The sequence below is a fragment of the Python bivittatus genome, unplaced genomic scaffold, assembly GCF_059951505.1.
Source record: "Python bivittatus isolate LINGU-HERP-01145 unplaced genomic scaffold, Pbiv_v1 ctg000430_np1212, whole genome shotgun sequence".
NCBI lineage: Eukaryota > Metazoa > Chordata > Lepidosauria > Squamata > Pythonidae > Python > Python bivittatus.
In genome coordinates this window covers 4,422,205-4,446,147 of record NW_028277071.1, presented here as the reverse complement: position 1 = coordinate 4,446,147, position 23,943 = coordinate 4,422,205, and the positions used below count along the sequence as shown (strand labels likewise).

Genomic DNA, 23,943 nt, shown 5'->3' with positions numbered 1-23,943 from the left:
AAGAGTATGGATGACCCTTTAATTATTTTAATCATTTATAAACCTATACCCATGCACCTGAAGAAAGCCCTACTAAACTCTGGACTCTCTGCTTCAGTCAGTATTGCATCCTTATAACAAGTACTGCATTCCCCTCCAGTAGTTGCCAAGTACAACACAAAGTGCTGATACTAACCTATAAGGTCCTACATGGCTTGTATCCAGGGTATCTTTTGCACTGCCTCCTTCTTGGGGATTTGGGACAGCTTGTCTGTTCTGTACCAGAGGGAATATTAAAGGTCCCCTTCACCCAGAATAAGAAGAGGGAAGAAGTGGAGGTTGTGTTCCTCAAACAAGATCCTCTAGGGCCTGGCCCCCACACTGGTCATTTTCAGGAGTGGACCCAGTGTTTGGTTGTTTTGACAAACCTTTTAAATGTAACATCTTATTTATTTATTTATTAAATTTGTATGCCACCCATCTCCCCCGGAGGTGACTAATGTTGGTTCTCCACTTTACCTGGTTTTCTGCTAATTTTTTAAAAAATTAATTGCATTGTGGTTTGAATCAGGCTTGTATTATATTCTATTAATATACAGTATTTTAACCATCTATGGTTTTTAGAATTTAGTAGTTACTGTCTCTGCTCAGGGGCTCAATTCTATAGGCATTTAATAACAAACTGGTATCATAACAAGAGTGGTTATTATTATGATTATTAATATTATTCATAGTACTATTAGTTAAAGTAGAATGGAGGTCAATCAGTAATCTGAAACTTCATGAAGGAGTTGATGAACTGAATTGTTTGGGGACCCCTGATGTAGCTCCTCTGCTCTGGCTGAGTCTCTTGAAGCTGTTCCTGGTTTCCAAGGAGGCTCTGGGTGATCACTTGGAATCAGAATGCAGAAGTCCATTTTGGTTGATTCCTGAGCCTTCTATCCTAGATCAGAGGGTCTTCCAAATGGGCTTCACTAAATCTTCCCCAAATAGTATGGCATAGCATGATAGAAAACTCACTTAAAGAAACACCAACAGCTGGAGATGATCCAACAATCATTTCATTAAATCTTAGGCTAGCAAGTTACACTGTGTCACTGGCCTCTTGTACCCAAAATGTTCAAGAGGAAGAGATCCCAAATTGCATTTCTCTTATAGGTAATTCTCAGTTAATCCCCTTAATTGGGACTGGGAACTCCATCACTAAGCAACCTGATCATAAAGTGAAAAATCATGTGACCTCACCAACTCACAACAGCAGTTCCTGCATTTCTGTTGTGGTCATTAAGCAAATCATGTGTGGTTGTTAAGCACATCATCATGTGACAATCTGAGCATGAATATGCAGTAATAGGAGACTCCAATAGAGAGAGGATTGCTTTACAATTGATAAGGACACAAAATAACTCTAAGGGAGACCCTGATATTATTAATGGTGGAAAAATATTACACACACATTCTTTGGAATGCAATACAGCAGCTTAAATTGATGAAAAGTATCAAGCCTCTAACAAACTGACTCTCTACTTTACAACGGAAGGAAGGAGAGATGATCAAGGACAGTAATGCACATTCTTGAATGTACTGCCTCTGCTCAGGGGCTCAATTCTATAGGCATTTCATAACAAACTGGTATCCTAACAAGAGCTTCACACTTAAAAAAGTCATCAGAGAAATCTAACTAAAACATATGTGCAATGTCATATAAGATATGTATTATAAAATAGAGTAATGAAGTCAAGCTAAATTCTTAATCCATCACTGTGAACATTCACTCCCCTTTCCAGCTTTTCCATCAAAAATGTTTGATAAACAATATTTTGCACTCATCAGTGACCAGATGTTGGACTTCAATGAACAAGGCATGTACAGTGGAGATTGTAGCTGTGTACATTGATGATAAACAAAGTGTTAATGGGGAAGGCTATAACTTGGGCATGAAACATAGGTAGCACCCTCAAGTAGAAGCCCTGGAAGCATTGCAGGATATCAATTAATATGAAAGGAAAGGAAAAAAATCAAACTCTTATGCCTGTTTTATGAAAAAATAGATCTGTTATTTAAACACAATCTAGAAAAAAATAAGATTACCCTTTCTGGTAGTAATTGATAATGTTACTGGGGCATGATCAGATATAGCAATATTACCTATATTATTTTTTATTACTGTGATTGATTGATTAAGTGCCATCAAGGTGGTATCGACTGTTAGCAACCACATAAGCAGATTGTCTTGGGGAATATCTGTTCCCAGCATGGTCCTTCAGGTCTTCCATCTGAATATCTTTTTCAAGACATTTATGGCTACTGTACTCAGTGCTAGTCTGAAGCGTATTTCTTCATTGCTGGTTTTTTTATGGTTAATGGTCAATCTTAAAAGGCAGAAGCTATCTCCTACTTCAACATCTTCACTGTCAGTTCTAAGGTTGGTTGTTTTACCTGTTCTCATTAGTTTGGTCTTTTTTATATTTTATTTTAGTCCCATTTCTTCACTGTACTCCTTGACATTCATATATTTAATTATGTTTATCTTTGTAAGACAATATTTTTTAAAAATGCTTCAGGATGGATATCAGTCAAACGTGAGAAAATAGTGGAAGAAGCCCATCATTAAGTCCCCTCACAGAATTTACTCATATAGTGAGATTGAGAGCCAAACAGTACTGTCTGCAGGCAGCCAAGAATATGTGAAGATGATAAGGTGCATGCAGTGTCCACATGAGAGGAATCCTTCCCTTATGTACTTCATTATGATGTCATAATGCATATCATATGTGTAACATGAATGAACATCTCCGATAGACAAAAATTGCAGAAAATACAAACATGCATACCCCAAGGAGGAATTAAACAAACAAAAAATCTCTTTTTAATTTTTTAACAATAACTTCATTAATTTTTTAGAAGAACAATAAAAACTAACCAAAACTAATATTAAGAATAAAAAAATGAATAAAAAGAAAGAAAAAAGATTGAAAAAAGAAAGATAATAAAAAACAAAATGCAGAAAAGGAAAACAACAACAACAAAAAATGATTTGACTTCCGATCCACCCCACCACAGATATAAGTAACAATATACATCAAACTCTTGCTCTAAATTTACTACATAGCTTCCATTATTTCTGTTAAGCCATATTATTTCTAATAATCAAACCTATACAACATAATTTCATTTTTCTAAATCCCACAAAAAGTCCCCCCCACCAAAAAAGAAAATTTCCAACTAAAATTAACCAATGTCTTATCTCAAATCAAAACTGTCACTTTCGCCATTTCAGCCAACTCCATCAACCTCACAAACCATTGTTTCACTATAGATAATATCTGTCCTTTCCACCTCTATGCATTTAAAAACCTTGCTGCTGTTATCATATTTAAAAAATAAAATTATAAATAATGTCATATCCTTCCACCTTTATGCATATAAAAACCTTACTACTATTGTCATACATAAGAACAAAAATTCCATAGTTTTAATAACAAATATATCTTAACCTTAGTGAACTTTATACCAAAATCCTTAAAACATTGTCATTCAATCCTGATCATAAAAACAACTCCCATTAATAACTACCGAGAGCCTCAACATTTATGTTCTCTATAGTCCAATAAATTCACTATGCAAACCTTCTGTTTACTTTTAAAAAGCTTAAACTTTAGTCCTTTCTTACAATGTCCTACCAGTTGGTTCCCCATCATCTTCTTGCCGTCTCCCAGAAACATCTCCTATCTTTTCTCTTCATCTCTTCCCAGGAATGGCCTCACTGATGTAGTACATTCCATTTGCAAGTCCAAAATAAAAAATATTTCCAGATCACTCTTCTCCATGATTTGTGTTTCCCGTTTGAATATTATAACATCAATTGATTCCATGTGTAATTCCATTCTAATATCTTTTTCCATATCATCTTTTGGCCATCTTCAGCCCATATTTAAATCCACAGTTTCTTTATTCATATCACCTTCATAGTCCAACATTTTTTTGAACTCCAATTCTACATTCCATTCAGTCTCCACCTTTTTTCCAAAGTTAATCATCTTATCCACTCTTTCCTCTATCTTTTTTTCAAGGACTTAAATCTAGTTCCTAATTCATCAAATGTTGACTGAAGTACACTTAAAGGAGTTATTTTATCTTCTAGCAGATGCTCGAAGGAGCCTCTTTCAGCCATTTCTTTTCTTTTTTTTTCTTTTCATTTAGACAAGTAAAATGTATAGCCAGATATAGTTAATTACAAATGAAAGTAAACTGCAGTTCATGCCCTCTAGTGCTTTCAAGCTGAAATTGCAGGTATGTATGCTTACTTCAAAGGGATCACACAGGAATCAAGTTACAGTCTAGCTCTGTTTCTAAAGCCCCACCAATCAGCAGACAGAATTGAACAAAATAAGAAACTTCCCCATAGAAAAGACAAACCTCATTGCTGCAGATGGAGTTTCATGAAAAAATAAACTTTTAACAAATACATCTTCCTTTTTCATTATAAGTAGACTTTAAGCCTCTTTTAAATTTCAATTTCCTCCAGCTTTTTGCAAATTAATCAGCTTAATTTAAAACTCTATTTCTTCATTTAAAAATATAGTTCCAAAAATAAGGATAAGCCCCAAGAGAATTACTTATCTGTTTTGAAGGAAAGTCTCTCTTAAGCTGAAAAATAGTTATAGACCAAAGTGTTTAAGTGTTTAAATCAGTTCTAATGTCCATTAAGGCTGCACCGCAGCAGCGAATGGAGATGGTTCCCCCACTTCCCTGCTGCTTGACTCAAGAGCCATTCTCAGAGGCTTCAGTCTCTTGAGATTAGCTTTCGAGGAATGGTTGTCAGGAAACCAAATGGGTTAATTTCCTTGCTTCCTCCTTTATCTGGAGCAAATTAGCTGGCCAGCACTTGCTGCCAGCCAGAAATCCAGCTGTGGTGTCATCTCTCCCTGTCATAGAGAGGTGCTTAAGCTGCCATGTTCTCACCGGAAGTCTCTCTCACAAAAAAGAAACTCAAGAACCAAAAAACAGTGTAGAAAAAAGAAGTTTGGTGGGGAAGAAAAGTTTTGCCAAATTGCAAGAAATATTTATTTATTTATTTATTTATTTATTTATTTATTTATTAGATTTCTCTCCCACCCATCTCCCCTACAATTTCCAAACAGTATTATTTAAAATTAATCTATTTGTGAAAAATGGGCTCTAGTGAGTCAGTTTTAGTTTCTTATGTATTCAGCTGAAGGTTCTCAAGGTTTCTCTAAATACACACAGACACAGACACACACACATGCATACACACACAAATCACACAGAGTGGGATTTATTTTCTCTTAATCTTTCTCTAATATGCAGACAACTTTAGTGAAATGCAGGACTTAATAAAGATGCTTTTTCTTTTCTTTTCTTTTAAATTAATGCTATTTTTTCTAACATTCTTACTGGAATGATGACCATGATATTGCTCTCAATAATTACACCTTTCTTATACTATTGCTATTATGGTGGAGAAGACCAGGGCTGATGAGATATGAATACTATGTTGTCTTCTCTATGGTTCTTTAGGACTTTTGATTTGGAATTAGAAATTTCTCCACTGTAATTACCAAGATATTTCTTAACTACATGTTCTAATCCCAAAGGAGTTCTACCCACCATGGCATCTGCTGTTTCTCCTAATATTTCTTGTTATTTCACTGGAAAAACATAAATACTACTTCTACTGAAATATAACCATGGGATATTTTCATTCATGATTCATTTCATCTGTAATTCTGAGCTAGTTATTCTTCCTCTGCAATTATCAAATATTTGTGCAAGAATCACTATCTCAGAAATGCAACCCAGCAAAACTAAAGAATCTGAGAAAGTGCAAAGCTATATACCCAACTAAGGGATACTTATAGTTAGGTTTCTGAACTTGAATAATTGTCATTGAGAACTAGTAACACACTGACCAAGGCTGTGAGAGGTGCTTTTCAAGAAGGAACTGCTTCATTAAGGATGATGGTACTGGAAGCCATGTTTTTGATTATTTTTGCCCAGATAGTATGTAAGATTCCCAATCCTAAATGCAGCATCAGTGACCCTCTGCCTTTTCCTCACAAGGCATACAAACCAGGAGACCTCAACATTGTAGGCATTCTTTCTAAGATCTACATATTTTATAACATGATGGACTTCAATGAACCACCCTCCAGTAATCTTTTTGATGAAATTCTGTAAGTTTATTTTAGCTTATAGGTAAAGAGGGACAGAGAAGGATGTTGGTGTTACTTCCTCTAATTTTAAACCTCACTTATTTTCTTCCCATTCACAAAACCTAGTCACTTGCACTGTAACAGAAGCAGTTCATCTAGGAATAGCATCTTGGCATAGGCTGAGTCTGGGCGACCAGGATATCTACTAATCAGAGGTAGGATGAAGAAGCAATGGAGAAGAACATGTTCTGTAGATCCACTGGACCCTGATGGGCCAATTATCCACTAGCTAAGCACATTCTATGTAACTGAAATTCATTTAAATTTTAAATATTATCACTTTTTTGTAATTTTAGTCGTTATTATACTTTATATAATTTTAGTATCTATTTTATAATTTAAATATGTCTTTACAGATGTCATTGTAATATTGCTTCTTGCCTCTTCTAACAGCTGACTGAAACCTTTTGTTAAGTTCCTTCCTGAGATCCTTATCTTTTGTGGGTCTGGCTTCTTTTCTGTTCTTAGCAATTTCTACTGTCTGTTCTGACATCCTTTTTGCTTTCTTCTGTTCCTTGATCTTTAGCAGTCTCTTTTCACTTTCATCTTTAGCAGCTGGTTTTCCTGAGGAAACCTGAGACCAAAGAACTTCTTGAGTAGTGAAAGAAATCATTCTCTTAATCAAACTTTTCAAATATTGTAAAAAAAAAAAAGTGAGCAAAGTCTGATTGAATGTCAAAATAATTGATCATAGTCATGTATATTCATAAAAATCCTTTGCAGTTTGCTGAAATGAAATATTCCAACTATGGAAATATGAAGCCAGTGGAGTGAGAAAGTATATTTCTCCTTTCAGGGTCATGACACCCCTCTTTTAACAGTTCCTGGCTTTACTATTTACAGTCGAAGAGATCAGTGGAGATCTTCACATTTTACCCAATCACACCCTGGGCTTCCATATCTTCAATAGTTATTTTACCACAACTTGGACCTATCGTGCCTCCTTGGAAGCATTTTCTGCTCAGGACAGATTAACTCCTAACTACAGCTGTCACCAGCAAAACAGACCAATAGCTGTCATTGGAGGACCACCTTCTTTAGTTCAGACCCATGTGACCACCATCCTGTCTCTCTACAAAGTACCACAGGTACATTGCTTGCATGGAATATAGGGGGTTCATTCATACATGGAATTCTTTTTCCAAAGGTGTATTTATGGTACAGAAATTAATAGTCTTATGACTAGAACAAATAGCATGTATGTGTATACCTATGATGTATGCATGTCTTACAGAGAATTTGACACTTAGTCATTGTAGTGCAGTGCTTAAGAATCTGAATTAGGAGACGGGAGACCAAGATTACAGTCCTCCCTGTGGGACAGAAGCTTGGTAGGTAACTTTCAGCCAGTCACTTGGCCTCATTCTTAGACCAGGAAGTTGAAAAACATCTACTTAGACACCCACAATAGAGCAACATGGAAGTTTACAGTCCATAGCCTTTAAGGAATAGCCTTCCTCCTCCTCCTCCTCCTTCTCTTCCTCTACCTCCAACTCCTCTTCCTCTTCCTGTTGCTGTTCTTGTTATTATTGTCACTGTTACAGTTATTATCCAACTCAAGAAAAGAAGCTATGAGATAGTGAGGGTTTTTGTTTTCATATGTGTGATAAGCAGAATGAAAAACAATCTTTTTCTTGAGAAAAACTAACATAAACACAGCATATTTTCATAACGTGGAATTTAGTCCCAGAGAGAACTTACACTATCTTTTAGGAACAGCTCAATTGTAGTCTCAGGTGCAAAACCAGACTCTGGGATGGATCAATGAATGTATTGGCAGACAGGCAGAAAATATCAGGAGTGAAAGATACAGTAAATTATTCTTAAATTCTAGTTTTAGTCCATTCAGCAGTAAGTAAATATCACCATATGCAATCCCTATTTTTCCTCCTGTCCCACATTTCCATTTGTACCAGAAGTGAAAGATAAGGATTCAGAGCTTCAAAACATATGCAGTATAATTTTCAACACACAGCTCAGTGGGTATCACACGATGTGAATTTCTTCTTTACTAATATATGAGATAGATCACCTCCATGAAATATAAAATGCATGCAACTGCATTTGTTGCTAATGCAGATCGGTAGATAGTTTCTTCCAAAATATAATTTAATTCCAAGTATTCTTGGCCCTCTTATTCCTACTGAATTTTAAATGATTCATACAATCTGGGAGCAATGTTGAGATTTCTTTTGCCATTTCCTGGATTCATATATGAAGTATGGAGTTCAAATTTCAAACAAACATTTGAATGAACATTCAGTCCATTCAGCCATAAGTAAATGTCACCATATTCAATCCCTATTTTTCCCCGTCCCACATTTCCATGTGTTTTCTTCAGCTCATCTATGGCTCAACTCCAGAGATGAATACAAAAACACAGGCTGCTATATACCAACAGATGTTCCCAAATTTAATCATCAATACAAGGGGATTCTCCAGTTACTGCTCCACTTCAGTTGGACTTGGATTGGAGTGTTATACTCAATTAATGATTATGGTGAAAGGTTTATACAGGATATAGCTTCCATGTTTTCTCGGAATGGCATCTGCTTTGCTTTCACTGAACGATTTCCAGCAATCACTTATTCCAATAACATTTTGTCTGCTGTGGAAGCCGGGTTTGAAATGTTCAATGTCATTATGGGAAGCACTGCTAATGTAGTAGTAGTTCGTGGTGAAATTGAAGACATGATTCTTCTGAGAATTTTTCTCAGTTTATCAAAATATGAAGGAAAACCATTATGGAGAAGAGTTAAAGTATGGATTATGACAACCCAGATGGATTTCACTTCACTTCCCTTTCAAAGAAACGAAGAGACAGATTTCCTTCATGGTGCTCTGTCCTTTTCAATTCACTCAAAGGAAGTAATGAGATTCCAGAAGTTTCTTCAGATGAGAAACCCTGCCTTGGAAAAGGAAGATAGTTTTATGAGACTTTTCTGGGAAAATGCATTTGAATGTTCATTCACCAGGTCCATAATGGATGAAGAAGATACAGCCATCTGCACTGGAGAAGAAAAACTTGACAGTCTTCCTTCATCTGTCTTTGAAATGGACATGACTGGCCACAGCTACAGCATCTACAATGCAGTCTATGTAGTGGCACATACATTGCATGACTTGCAGTCATCTCTTTCCAAATCCAGAACAGAAGAGCAGGAAGTCAAACAGAACCTTTTAAAACAACCACTCTGGAAGGTAATGTCCTGAACAAAGAACAGAGGGCTCACCATACTGTATGCATTATAATAGAATCTAGATTGTAAAGGACATTGTCTCCAATAAGACGTCTTAGAAGCTGAATTCCAAATAGTTCATTTATCTCAAAGCACTTCCTTTCTTCCTTTGTTTTTTCAAACACAGTTGCTCTCTGACTCTTTGCCTGAAATGATGTAGTTAAGTAGCTGATAGCTTTGGCCATCCCCCTATGTATCTCCTGTAATAAAGTTTTTTTTTTCCTGTTAAAACTACAGAGTGCTATTCATTAGCACTTGTTCACATTAAATTCTCATGAACTAGAGAATTAAAAAAAAATGAAATATATCATGGAGTTAATGATTTCTCAAATGATCATGCAGGGTGGAAATCCCATATCTTAAGACTGGAATCTTATGCATAGAAAATACACTAATTTTAAAGTTGAAGGAAGAGTATTAGATAAGACCATGTGGAATGCACTAGATAAGATAAGACCATGTGCAAGGCATTGTTACTAGAAACTCAGAAGAGCTTGATGGAAAATCCTGAGTCATCGAACACACATAATGGTGGAAGGGGAATCCCAGGAGCTATGGATGAGCCAAAATGGTCAAAATACTGTTTATTCGGTCAGTGACCAACAGATTTTGAAAAAGTATAACATGAAAGTAAAATCAAATAGATGAGATAAAACACTAGCATAACAAATATAAAATAACAAATAAAAATGTAACATACACTACTATAATGGTTTGATAAATAACTATGCAAGTGCAGATCTAAAATATTACAATCTATGAAGTAAATATATATATCATCTAAAACTATATAGCTAGCATGTATTAAACCTAAAATGATAAATAAAACATTTTATCTGTGACCAGTTATACCTTATTTTCATAGTGGTAACATAGAATTTGGCTACTACAGAAATAATAAAGGAATGGGAATTTTAGAGAAATTCCCTCCATATTCTGAAAATGACACAGGAAAATATGATTGACTTTTCTCAGTGCATAATTTCTCAAAAGGAGGCATCAGGAACTGAGACAGCAATATCAAAGGGGAATAAACTGATATATTTTGCTTGAATATAGTCTATGTCGTACTTAATAAGGAATCGTTAACATATTGAAAAACACTGGAAAATATTACATTATCTAGCTGATTGTGTGTGTGCATGGGTGCGTGCGTGTGTGTATATATTCAAGCAAAATATATCAGTTTATTCCCCTTTGATATTGCTGTCTCAGTTCCTGATATATATATATATATATATATATATATATATATATATATATATATAACATTAACAACAGTAATAAGTACTAATACAAACTAAAATTGAATTAAGAAAAGCATGAGAAAAGAAGAAAGAGAAAGAAATAAAAGAAAAAAGCTAAAAGTGAGAAAAGAAAAGAAGTAGGAAAAGGTAGGAAAAAAAAAAAGAAAAATATAAAGAAGTGGCTTCTGATCTTTTTTAACCTAGTTGCAAGTACAATTATAGTTTAACCTCTCTAAAGTTACATTATGACTCTCTTTTTTTTTCTATAATCTATTCTGTCTAATCATGAAAACCATAAATCATAAGTTCATTTTTTAATGCAAAAAGTCCATAAGGGGTTTCCAGTCACCAGTGAATATAGATACTGTCTTTTCTCTAATGAAACAAGTCATTTAGCCATTTCAGCAAGTTCTGTCATCTTCACCAACCATTCCTCCATTGAAGGTATTGCCAAAACTTTCCATCTTTGTACAGACAATAATCTCACTGCAGTTACCACCGCTTCTGGGAAGGTTCAGGGGTGAACTAGTTGTCCCTGAAGGAGCAGGGATAACATTGCGGCAGAGATTGGTGGCCAGGCAGCAAGTTCTGGTTGGCGGAGTCTCTTAGGACAAGGAGAGACTGTGAGATCACCCACCTACATTCCGGACAGCTGCTCCTCATGAGGAGACTGTAGGAATTGTGGTTTTTGTGGTTGACGTGTGAGTCAAGTGATGGGGGTCAAAGCATTACAACTGTGCTCACAAATGCAATGCAGCCCGTAATGGCCATAAGGTTCGCAAAAGCCTCAGTTTCTTAACCACTATCGGATACAGGTGGTTTTTTTAGACCATAACCCAGTGAGCTTGGTTTTTAAAAGAAAACTTAGTTCTTTCAGATGGAGATGAAATGAAATGCTGTTACAAACAGAAATAATAGTAGAGGACTGTAAAAAGAAATTACAATAATGTAAGGCACAGATGTAAGCATGGTTTGGGATGCAAGTAAAGGTTTCAGGAGAGGATATTTTATACAACATAACAGTGAACTCAAAAAGAAGAGGCAAGAGAAAACACCAGCTATTTTTGATGAGATAAAAAGAAAAGAAGAATTAAAGAAGTTTCCAAAGAAGATAAGTATTTCACAACAAATTAAACTTCTACAGCAACAATTGTATATGTTAACTGTAACAGAAAAGGAAATAAAAATGAATTATGCAAAACAAAAAAAACTTTGAGTTTGCAGACAAACCAGGGAAATGACTGGCATATAATTTACAAAAAGAAAAAGAAAAGAAAATAATATTAAAATTACAAGAGGGAAATATTGTAATAACAGATAATGTAAATATGTAAAAATATTTCATCAATATTATTCTCATTTATATAAAGGATAAGAAATTTCCCTGGAGAAAATGGATGATTATTTAAAGAAACAAAATTTACTGAAGATTACAGAGAAACAGAAACAGATTATGAATGGACCTATAACAAGAAGGGAAATTTGTGAAGATATAAAAAGATCTAAAAGAGGAAAGGTGCCTGGACCAGATGGTTTACCTGATTCTTATTACAAATGTTTTGAGAATAAACTTTTGCCAACTTTACAAAATATAATGAATTCAATTTTACAGAGGGGAAAGATGTTGGACAGCTGGAAAGAGGCTACTATAGCATCAGTACCTAAACAGGGACAAGATTTGATTTTAACAAGAATCTATCAGCTGATATCATTATTGAACAATTACTACAAGTTGTTTACAATGATTTTGGCTGAGAAGCTGAAAATAATTTTGCAAGAATTTATTCATGAAGATCAATGTGGGTTTTTATCTAAACGACAGTTAAGGGATAATATTAGAAATGTGTTGGATATTTTGGAATATTTGGAGCAACATTATCTAGCTGATTTTGTTGATCCCAGAAAAATAAGCAGGAAATATTGGATCTGGTAACTTGGTGGAAGGCAAATCAGTTGAAAATCTTATGGCTGTAAGCTAGAATGAGAAGTAAAAAATCCATATTTCTACCATTTCCAAGAATAATTCTACTGATTGTCTATCAATTCCTAGGAAATGAGATTGCCTTTAAAGGGGCCTAACTTTCATCTGTAGGAAAAATTTTAATCATATACATAATTTCAAATGTGTGTCCTTAATTAACTGGCCTCAACAATCTTAGCTACTAATAACATGATCTCAAAACACCTTGGAAGTAATGATTTTTTTTTTAAAAAACCCTCTCTGTTTTAATCTCACTCATGTACCTCTTTCACTATTTCAAACTTTCTGTTGCATACTTCAATGTGTTTCGAAAACATTATTGTCCCAAATTATGTGCATGATTTGGCAGTCTATGAATTTCCAGTGAGTCTTATTTAATCCTAGTCAATAAGTACTCACTAGTCTCCTTCAAGGTTCATGGATTAAATCTATCGAAGTGGTTACTAAGAGTCAACAATGATTTGATGGCACATAATCAATCAATTAATCAATCAATAGTGGGTTTAATATTTCTACACCACTCAGAGTCACTCCTGTGTGATGGGCAGTTCTATAAATAATTTCAATCAATAAATTAATAAACTGTATTCAAAATAGAAAAAAAATCATACTTTTTCTATATTCTGATGAATGACTACTGTACTCCTTTTCTTTTACTTTGCAGTTAAGCTCAATTACTTTATGAGAAGAGTCTCATTCAACAACAGCGCAGGAGAAAAAATTTCCTTCAACCAGAATGGAGAGCTAGAAGTTGGATTTGATATTATAAATTGGATCACTTTTCCAAACCAGTCTTTCCTGAGAGTCAGAGTTGGAAGGATAGACCTGATAGATTCCCAAGAAGAAATGCTTACCCTTGATAAGGATGACATCATATGGCCATGGAGATTTAACCAGGTATGGTCTACTATCTCCCAACTATATCCTGTTAGGATTCCAGTAATGAAAATAAGATATATATCCTATCCAACAAGTACATTCAGAAAGAGAAATCCTGCTGCAACCTCTCTGTCTATCTCTCTGAGTGTGTTTGTGTGTCCAAGTAATGTGGCTAACACTAGGACATATTTTCTCTTGCTCATCTGTTGGGTATGCTCTAGTTTATCTCTGGGTGAAAGTAGGGAATCTATGAGAAAGGAAACAGATGGTTTGGGTTTTTTAGATGTGATTTGAATAAAAAATGTTGGGGGTGCCTACAAGATGCACAAGTGCCAGATATCCCCAAATATTCACATAGATTTTGCAATGTGTTTTTGGGTAACAGTTGTATTCTGATCCCCCAAGAATAAGAATTACGTACAGTATGTGGACAATCATAGTCGATGCAACATTATTATCCAATGAATCCCTCAGTGAATAAATGGGACACAACCCTGCATGGTATATTATTAAACATGGCATGTTTCTGCATATTGGAAGCTATATGTAGTATTTATGTTGTCACTGTTTGAAGAAATGCAGTCTCTCCTTTCATTACACACAGACCCAGCCACTTTCTCGGTGTAACAACAAGTGCCCTTCAGGCTATAGTAAAAGCAAGATAGAAGGAAAGCCATTTTGCTGCTATGATTGCCTTCAATGTCCAGAGGGAAAAATAGCACATCAGCAGGGTAAGAAATCTCATTTGTAAAGCTTATAGGTATAATAAAATCAAAACACATTGATATCCTTTTTTTTCAAATCCAAAAGAATATATCACATTGTTTTCAGTTGTTCCTAATTCTCCCCATCTGTTATGGGTCACAGAAATGGAAACCACTCAGAAAAATTCAAATAATAGAAGTGATTGTGTTTAAATTTTTGAATTTGGTGACTGACCTTTCTGAATTCCTTAGTGCAGTAATTTGACCCCATCTTCCTCTAATGATGTGACTCTCCAATAAGAGTTAAGACCCATTACTGGGTTTCAGACAATCTTCACAGGAGTCCTGGAATCTTCTTCCTCACCTGCTGATTTTAATGTAGTAGGTAATTATCAGAATGGATTTTGGTGTAAGGGAAAACAGGCCATGGGGAACAAAAAATAAACAAATCAACACAGTCCAAAGGGATCTTAAGTCATCCTCACCAAAGCATGGATGAAGAGCCAGGTCTTCAAGGCCCTTAGAAGCACCTGCAGGTTGGAAGCCATCTGGATCTCAGGGGCACCTCATTCAAGAAGCCAGGTGTCGCTATAGGTAAGGTGCACTTGAACAGTCCCAATAGATGGCGTTTCATCAAAGGAACCCAGAGCACACCAAATTTGTAGTATTCAATCAGCCAGACAGATAGTATGATTCTGTGTTGTGTCTGCATGAAGAAAGCTGGCATTTCCAGAATGGATGCACTCTTTATTTACAGTCTCACAAGGCATCCTAAAGGGTAGAAAACTATGTAGAAACAGAAAGAAAACAAACTCTATCACTATTAATTCATAATTACCATCACCTTTAATTTTCTGCAGAAAAAAATAGCCTTTTTGTCTAAGATCCAAAAATCCATGCCATCTATAATAATGAAGAGAACCTCTTTTTGATTTTCTTGTTTTAGTTTTCATGTATAATCTCCCAAGTCCCTTTTTTCTGTTCTCCTTTTAATGACTCTATTTAAACTCTAATGTTTTAATTTTTTCCCCAAGGAAAACTTTTAGATACATAGTTTTAGTTTATATGAACTAAAACACTAAGTACATTATTTACGGAGAATACCACTTACTTGAATGGCAAAAGTCTTCTTAGCCAATTGGCCACTTCTGGTCTTGGAATGTTGAGAGAGAACTTTGGGCAAAATATAAATGGTGAACACTTTGAATTCTTCTGATGATTTCAATACATTTCAGGAGTACAAAATCTTGACCTGATGTTTTCTTTTCTAGACATGGATGACTGTGTTCAATGTCCAGAAGATAAGTACCCAAACAAGAATCAGGATTTGTGTCTCAGCAAAATGATAAGATTCTTGATGTACAAAGAATTTTGGGGAAGTGTTTTGGCCAGTTCTGCTCTTTTTTGTTCTTTCATCACAGCTGTAGTTCTGGGGGTCTTTATTAAGCATCTGGACACTCCACTAGTTAAAGCCAACAACCAGAACCTCACCTATATTCTCCTTATAGCTCTCATGTTGTCTTTCCTATGAGCTTTGCTATTCATTGGCCAACCTTCCAAGGTGACATGTGTCCTTCGTCAAACTACCTTTGGTATTATCTTCTCAGTGGCCATTTCTTGTGTTTTAGCAAAAGCATTATTGTGGTTCTGGCTTTCATAGCCACCAAACCTGGGTCCAAGATCACCACATGGGTGGGGCAAAGACTAGCCATGTCCATAGTATTTTGCTGCTCTTTTATTCAAGTTATGATCTGTACTACATGGCTGACAACCTCTCCCCCATTCCCAGACGTTGACAGGAGTTCAATAACAGAAGAAATAATCTTGGAATGTAATGAAGGATCAGTGTTCATGTTCTATTGCGTCTTGGGCTTTATGGGCTTCCTTGCCATTGTCAGTTTCATAGTGGCTTTCCTAGCAAGAAAGTTGCCTAACGCTTTCAATGAAGCCAAGCATATTACCTTCAGCATGTTGGTTTTCTGCAGTGTGTGGTTGTCCTTTATTCCAACATATCTGAGCACAAAAGGAAAATATGTGGTTGCTGTGGAGATCTTCTCTATTATAACCTCCAGTGCTAGGTTACTGATTTGTATCTTTTTCCCCAAATGCTATATAATTGTGTTGAGACCTAAACTGAACAAGAAAGAGCAGCTAACAAGGAAAAGGCAATAACAGTATATAAAATTGCATGACGCTTTAATATTTTTTTTATTAGTTTATAATCCTGCACCCATGAACATCTTGGCATGGGGCCAGTTTATTTGAGGGACCCCTCTTCCTGATTACATCCACCCATCCCATCAGAGGTGGCAGAAGAGGTGTGTTGCGGGTCCCATCTGCTAAGGAGTTATATCTGATGGGAACTAGGAGATGAGCCTTTTCTGCCATGGCACCAGACCTGTAGAATATCATCCCACCCCCTCACAAGGTGAAATCAACCCCATCTTTGCTGATCTTCCAGAATCCCTTAAGATCTGATTGTGTCAAGAGGCCTGGGGGGTCACAAGGGAAGGGTAATCTGATTAGGTGACTCCATTGTTCATAATCTGATGCTCTCTCTTAGCCTTTTCCAAATATTAATCTTTATACTTTATGAATGTTTTTAAAATTGTTTTTTATGGCTGTTTGTATGCCTCCCATAGTCATGTCATGTGAGATGGGTGGCCATATAAATATGATAAATAAATAAAAATAAGATTTCAAGAAAGTCTTATTGAACTCTCATGGGCTTATTCCATAGTATATACTGAATATATGTTAGGACTAAATCTTATAAAACTCATATTTTCCACTGGATTCAGATTGCTATTAATGTCAACTGACACCAATGCTAATCTTCCATTATTTTTTCCTTGTGAATGTAAAAAAAACCCCCAAAACCTTGATTTACATATTTTCAGATTTTGTAGATGCTCATTTAGGTGTAGAATGTTATTACTGCTGTGCTGACAGTGATTCAAATGCTTGTACAATATATGCCATTAGCTAAGCAGCAGATTCAAGGATATGTGGTTTTGCCTTCTTATCTCTTTCCTCCTTCCCCAGTAAAGTACATAAGAATTAGAGTCTTGGCACCTCTCATATATCAAAGGGGCTATATTTTATATCAAAGAATGTGCATGAAGTGTCTTCAATTCTTTGTATGGTACCAAAATCTCTCTTTTCATTATCTTGCATCCTTCTGTTGTAAAGCAAGTTGCACTGCATTTGGGGATCTCTGCTAATATATGAACAAGCTGACATGGTTTTTGTTCAACATTCCAAATAAGTATAGTGGGGCACAGGGATGACATTGGAGAAAATACATGGCAACTGTTAGGAAAATGTGAGCTTAGCCCAGGAAAGCAAGACAGTGTGAAAAAGAAAATCTACTTCCAACATCTCAGATAAAAGCAAAATTGATGCCCACTGGTTTATTATCTTCACCTTTATAGTCTCCCCCCCCCCCCGACCCTAGAGCCTAGATGTTGCAAATGGGCATATTCACCCATGATAATATTTGTCTGAACACTGTATACATCTGTTTGTCTGTCTGTCCAGCCAGCCAGCCAGCCATCTGCAGAGGTTACAAGGGAATTGCACGGTGCCAAAAGTACCACTGTACTTTTTATGTTTTATGTTTATTTCAGGTTGATTTCATGGTTAGATCAGCTACATTGGCCTACTAATCCTTGACTGGAAAAACTTTTTTCCATTTTGCCCTTTATCTGAAAGAGAGAGAGAGAGAAAGAGAGGGAGGGAGGGAGAGGGAGAGAGATAACACAACAAATCATTCTGGTTTGCAACAATGGAAGGCTGGAATTACTCATCACTGCCTTAAATCAAGACTCAAATTTCATGATCATTGCTTTTTTCAGCAAAATAAAGATGTGATATTATCCTGGTTATCGTAAGGTTGAATGTATTAATGGTTTGCCATTCTAGGTTTCTGGGAGGGAACCCAATAATTTGACAAATATGAAAGAGCAGATTGACATGCCAAACTCTGTACTGCACTTGGCTGTTTGTTGAATTCCACATCATTCAAAATAGCGTGGAGAAAGTGAAAACTTCTTGCATTAACACTACTAGAACACTAATGTGAAGTATAGCCACATACACAATTTGAAATAGGAATAGAATATTAATTTGGAAAATCAGTCCCTACAAGCAAACTTTTTTAAAATTACTTTTTTTCCTTACCCCTTATTTCCATCTTTTTTATATAAGCTTATCTATGGCACAGTTCCAGAAATCATTGCAAAGACTCATCAGGTTCTCTCCCAATGGATGTTTCCATATGTGGACCATCAGTACATTGGAATTCTCCAGTTACTGTGGCATTTCAGGTGGACATGGATTGGGGCAATAACCACGAATAATGAGAATGGTGAAAGTTTCGTACATGATGTCATTCCTGTGTTTTCCTGAGAAGAATTTGCTTTGCATTTACTGAAAATTCCCCAGAATAACTTATTCAAATAGCCTTGATGAATTGTTAGAAGAACATATAAAGTGGTTATGACAAGCACAGCTAATGTAGTGATAGTTCATAGTGAAATTGATGACATGATTCTTTTGAGATAGTTTCCATTCCTATCCCAAACAGAAGGAATACCAGTATGGAGAAAAGTTAGATTGTGAGTTTTGACAGCCCAGCTGGATTTCACATCACTTCCTTGGTTAAGAAGTGAAAATAGACTTCCTGCACGGTTCTTTATCTTTTGCAATTCACTCAAAGGAAGTCTTGGGATTCCAGGAATTTATTCAAATGAGAAACCCTATCTTGGAAAAAAAAAAAAGATAGCTTTATCAAGGTCTTCTGGGAAAATGCATTTGAATGCTTGTTTTCTAACTCCACAGCAGCTGGGGAAGTCAGGGTGGTCACCTGTACAGGAGAACAGAAACTGGAGACTCTTCCTACATCTGTGTTTGAAATGCATATGACTAGCCACAGTTACAGTATCTGCAATGTAGTCTATGTGGTAGCACTTGCTTTGGGTGATCTCCTTGCATCTATACTGAATTACAGAATAGGAAAGCATGTAACTCAATTGAACCTTATGAAGCAAAAGCTGTGGGAGGTAATGTTCTGAAAAATCAAACTGCACATAGTTCGCCATTTTGGGAGAAAGAATTTACAGTGGGAGGCAACTCATGTTGTCAAGTTAACATCTAAAGGGCAAACTATACATTTATCTAAACATCGTTTTCCCTCAAGATCTAGCTGAATGGATCTTACTTTTAAGGTTAACAGTATGTATATTCATAGGAGCTGTGGAATCAAAATGCAGGACAAGAACAAATAATCAAGGCTAACTAATTAAACAGTACATACTGGAGGGGACCCCTCCAAAAAAGGATAGTGAGAGACACTCCTGCAAACAAAAGAGATACACTGATATTTATACATTTTAGAGAAGGGAAAAATGATGCATACATACATATTCATATGATGATGCAGGCATACATAAGTAAGTAATAGTAATAGATCTTGAGTTGCTTCCTGACCCTCTGCTATCTACTATCTACAAAGAAAACAAGAGTCTTACTGAGAAGAAGAAGGGATGAGGCAATTCAGAATGCCAAATGCTATGGGAATGTTCTGATAAGGTTTTACAACCAGGCTAGTTCACACCAGCTCCAAGGCTGCTGCACATTCCTTTATGTTTCAATTTTTGGTAGACACTCCCATTCATCTGAAGACTCTGAAAACTTATTTCCTTCACCTAAAAAGGTATGTTCCTCACAGAGCAAAAGAGTACACAGGGGGATAATGCTGAGTGGTTTCACATTATGAGAGGTTTCACAGTCCCCAATACGTCATGCCTTCAAGTCTTTTTGGGGAACTATATAGACAAATCCATGTAGTTTTCTTGGTGACATTTTTTGGGAAGCAGTTTGCCACTGCCTTCCTTTTAGGGCTGAGAGAGAGAGAGACTTTAGCCAAAGTCCCCCACCTGGCTTCACACCTAAGGTAGGACTAGAACTCACAATCTCCTGATTTTTAGCCTAGTCCCTTTAAATACTCCATCAACCAGGCTCCCCTCCCAGCAGTTAGCCAAATTCAATTTCTTTGAAATGGAGACTGATGTTTTCTCTATTTTTAAGTTTACAGTAAATAGGTCAGATAGAAAATAATAGCTTATGACAATAATATTCTAATAAATTCTTGTTCTTTTCCAGTTTCAAAGTTGATCTTAATGCCAGTTCCAAAGTTGACCTTAATGCTTCAAAGTTGACCTTTTTTTTTTTCTTCATGTAGCAGACCCTGCTGTCCTATCCTAGTTCCTTCTAAATGCACTTCTTGGAGCATTAGCAGAAGAGAGCCATCACCTATTTGCCTTTTTTAACTGTTGGAACTCAAGGCTCCCGACTTGCCTGTTGAGACATTCCTCAGACTCAAGGACACCAGAGACAGAGCAGAATTTCAGGGCTCAACTTTGAATTCTGAACCCACTTTTTTTTTTTCAAAAAAACCCCTTATTTCTGTGGCATTGATACCCAGCCAAAAAAACGGAGTGAAAGAGATGGGATGAAGAAAGAATTGCTTCAGAAGTTAGCGAGTGAAGATTAACCAAGGACACTCTTACCTTTTTTCTCTTACACCAGAACTGCCACATAGCCACATACATGAAATTATCCTTCCCTGAAAGATCAGATGTATCATGAAAAGACATCATTCAGGAAATCATTCCACACATAACCCTACTGGGGAGTAGTCCCAAATATTCAGATTTTATATTGATGCACAGAAGTTACATGATTGCCTGCTTACTCTGCAGCTGTGGAAGTTTGCACTGCTAAGACAACCTGCATGGCAGATATTTTTTAGTGGAAAAGAGAGGAGCTACTGAGATAGTAGCCTTGTTCTCTTCCTGTATTTAGTAAGAGAAACAAAACCCTCTGGTTCTCCATTATAGAAAAAATCCCCTCTCACCCCTATGGGTGGTATGTGTCATGATGACGGGGGAGGGGCAAGAAGGGAGTAGGAGGAAGGCGCACAGGGGCTTTTGATCTGCTCAGCCAGTCTGTTCTTCCACAGGAGGGTAATACGTTTTCCAACATTTGTCTTGAAATAGACTGAATAAATCTAACAATATCACTGAAACATTTTGAACAGCATGCAAGATTAACAGTTTCACTTGACAAACTGGGGTAATGAAATATGGACTAATTCTATCAGTTGCAAATATTTCAAGCATTCAAAGGAACTATTTGATCTCAGACCAAACATTTTGGAACATCCAAGTTTATGGCAACTCTCCTAATGTATTTGATTTTCAGATATTAAATATCAGTTGTCCTCTTGAATATTGATACATTATATTTTGATTCTTTTCATTGCAATTTCTAAAATGTTAAACCCAACAACTAGAACTTCACCTATAGTATCCTAGTTGCCCTCCAATTATCTTTTCTGTGTCCTTTGCTATTCCTTGGGCAACCTGATAATGCTTGGATATATATCCTTCATCAGACTGCATTTGGTATCATTTTTGTAATAGTCATTTCTTGGGTGTTGGCTAAAACCATCATTGTGTCTTTATTAGCCACAAAGCTAGGGTCCACAAAGCTTTATTAGCCATAAAGCTAGAGTTGCCATAAATTTGGATATTCCAAAATGTTATTATTTGTTCTTGATGAAATGGATGAGGGAAAGATTAGTCTTATCCATCATTTTGGGCTATTCCTTAACTCAATGAATTATTTGCACTATATGGCTGACAACCTCTTCCCCATTCCCAGATGCTGACATGAATTCAATGGCAAAAGAAATTGTTTTGGTGTATTATGAAGGATCTAGGAAAATATACAGTTCCTCTGGAGATCTTCTCTACTGTAGCCTCCGGTGCTGGGTTACTGGTTTGTACCATTTCTCCCAAATGCTACATCATTGTGTTGAGGCCTGTTTTAAACAAAAAAGAGCAGCTAAACAACAGAAAAAATATATGTCTTATTCCTGTATGTTATTTTGTGTTGCATATGAAAAAGCATTAGTATTCAAATTTATAGCCACATACTACATAATAGTTGAACTTTCTTTTATAACGGGGGTGAAATCTAGCTGTGTTATTGCTTCGTTATTTATTTCATGCAAATATACTGAAAACTTAATTGGAGAAGTTATACATACTAACAATTATATTGGTAATATATGTCTACTCGTGGTTATTACATTGGAGAGACAGAGACTCATTTCCTCCTGCTTCATGATTACAGAATGAAACTGTCAACTCAGTTTGGAGTCAAATTACTGTAAAAGAGGATCTCAAACCACAAACTCTTTTAGGCACTTGATCAAAAAAACATGGTCTAAAAGGATCAGGAGGGATGTATTCCTCCATCCAGGTCCCAATGTTGCCCAATCATAAGAGCACACCTAGTTGTTTTCATCCTGGATCAAGACCTGAATTCAGACTGGAAGCTATCTTGATGAACTATATTGTCTAGGATGGTCTGTAGTATAGTTGTAGTATAACTTTATTGATTAATCAGTTGATCATATCAAAACAATGGGCATCAGCCAAAATAAGATACAAGAAAATGAAATAAGGTAAGATACAATAAAACAAGATAAAATAAAGTAAGGTAAGATAAAAAAAATAAAATAAAATAACATAGTATACTATAGTAAGATAAAGATAGAACAGTGTGATAAAATAGTGTTAGATAAAATGGAATGCAGAGACATAAAATAAGATGAACATTAAAATACAAAACAGTATGTGTTTAGGTGAATTCATCATCTTTACATGCAACCCCAGTATGGAAGCATTGCCACATGATCTAATTCGACTTTATTGTAAGGTCATATTAACAGAACCTTGCAAGTCTGAAAATACATTTCTCTCCCATCCACTTTACAGTCCCAGAAACTAAGGAGGGCCTCTTCTGAGCTGTTTGCCCCACCCACATTCCTGCTGAAGGCTACACTGTCTTTTACCTGACCATTCCCTTGGCTGTGTCTTTTCTCCCTGTCTCCCAAGGTCATTCTCATAAACCATTACACAAATTTGATAGTTTTCTCCCCACTTCCAAAGTGACTTTCATTCCATACCTGTATCTTGCTGGAAGAGTGTTGAATACTGTCATGAGTTATCCAATGTTTAAATGAATAACTAGCGGATGAATTTGACCAACTCATTAAAGTCTCTGTATAGTATATAGATAGTAATAATATAGTATTAGCACTTCTAGGTGAAATGCTACCTATTCAAAAGGATAGAAACAATGAAGGCAAATGAAGTGGTCACTTTGGAGTCCACTGAAAAAAAGGGGTTGGGGATACTTTATTTTATTTTAATAACTTATTACATTTATTAAAGCCACCCAACAAGAACACTCTGAGAAAGTTTGGTGGGGACTAGCTTGTCTGTCCATTACAATATCATAAAAACACAACAGAGTGATAGATCCATAGCTCAAGCTTTGCATTTAAGCAAAATTTAGCAGATCAAGGCAACAATGACCTAAAATAAAACATGTATTAATAAGGGTGGACCACCAGAGAGGATGCCAGCTCAGGTATAAGGGATGCATGAATCAGAATGGCATAACTTCTGAAAAGGTCCTCTCTCCTTCTACCATCAAACATGGTTTCATCCTAAGGCAACAGAAAGGACTCTTTTCTTGACCTCAAGAATGGGCTTATTGGATATCTTGGCCCAAAGCCATTTAGCACTATAAATGTCATCA

General features: G+C 36.0%; 1 pseudogene; it reads left to right on the top strand.

Annotated features, from left to right (window-relative positions):
* The first annotated feature begins 9,197 nt into the window (after positions 1-9,197).
* On the top strand, positions 9,198-16,437 carry LOC103067117 (vomeronasal type-2 receptor 26-like; annotated as a pseudogene).
* Positions 16,438-23,943: the final 7,506 nt, after the last annotated feature.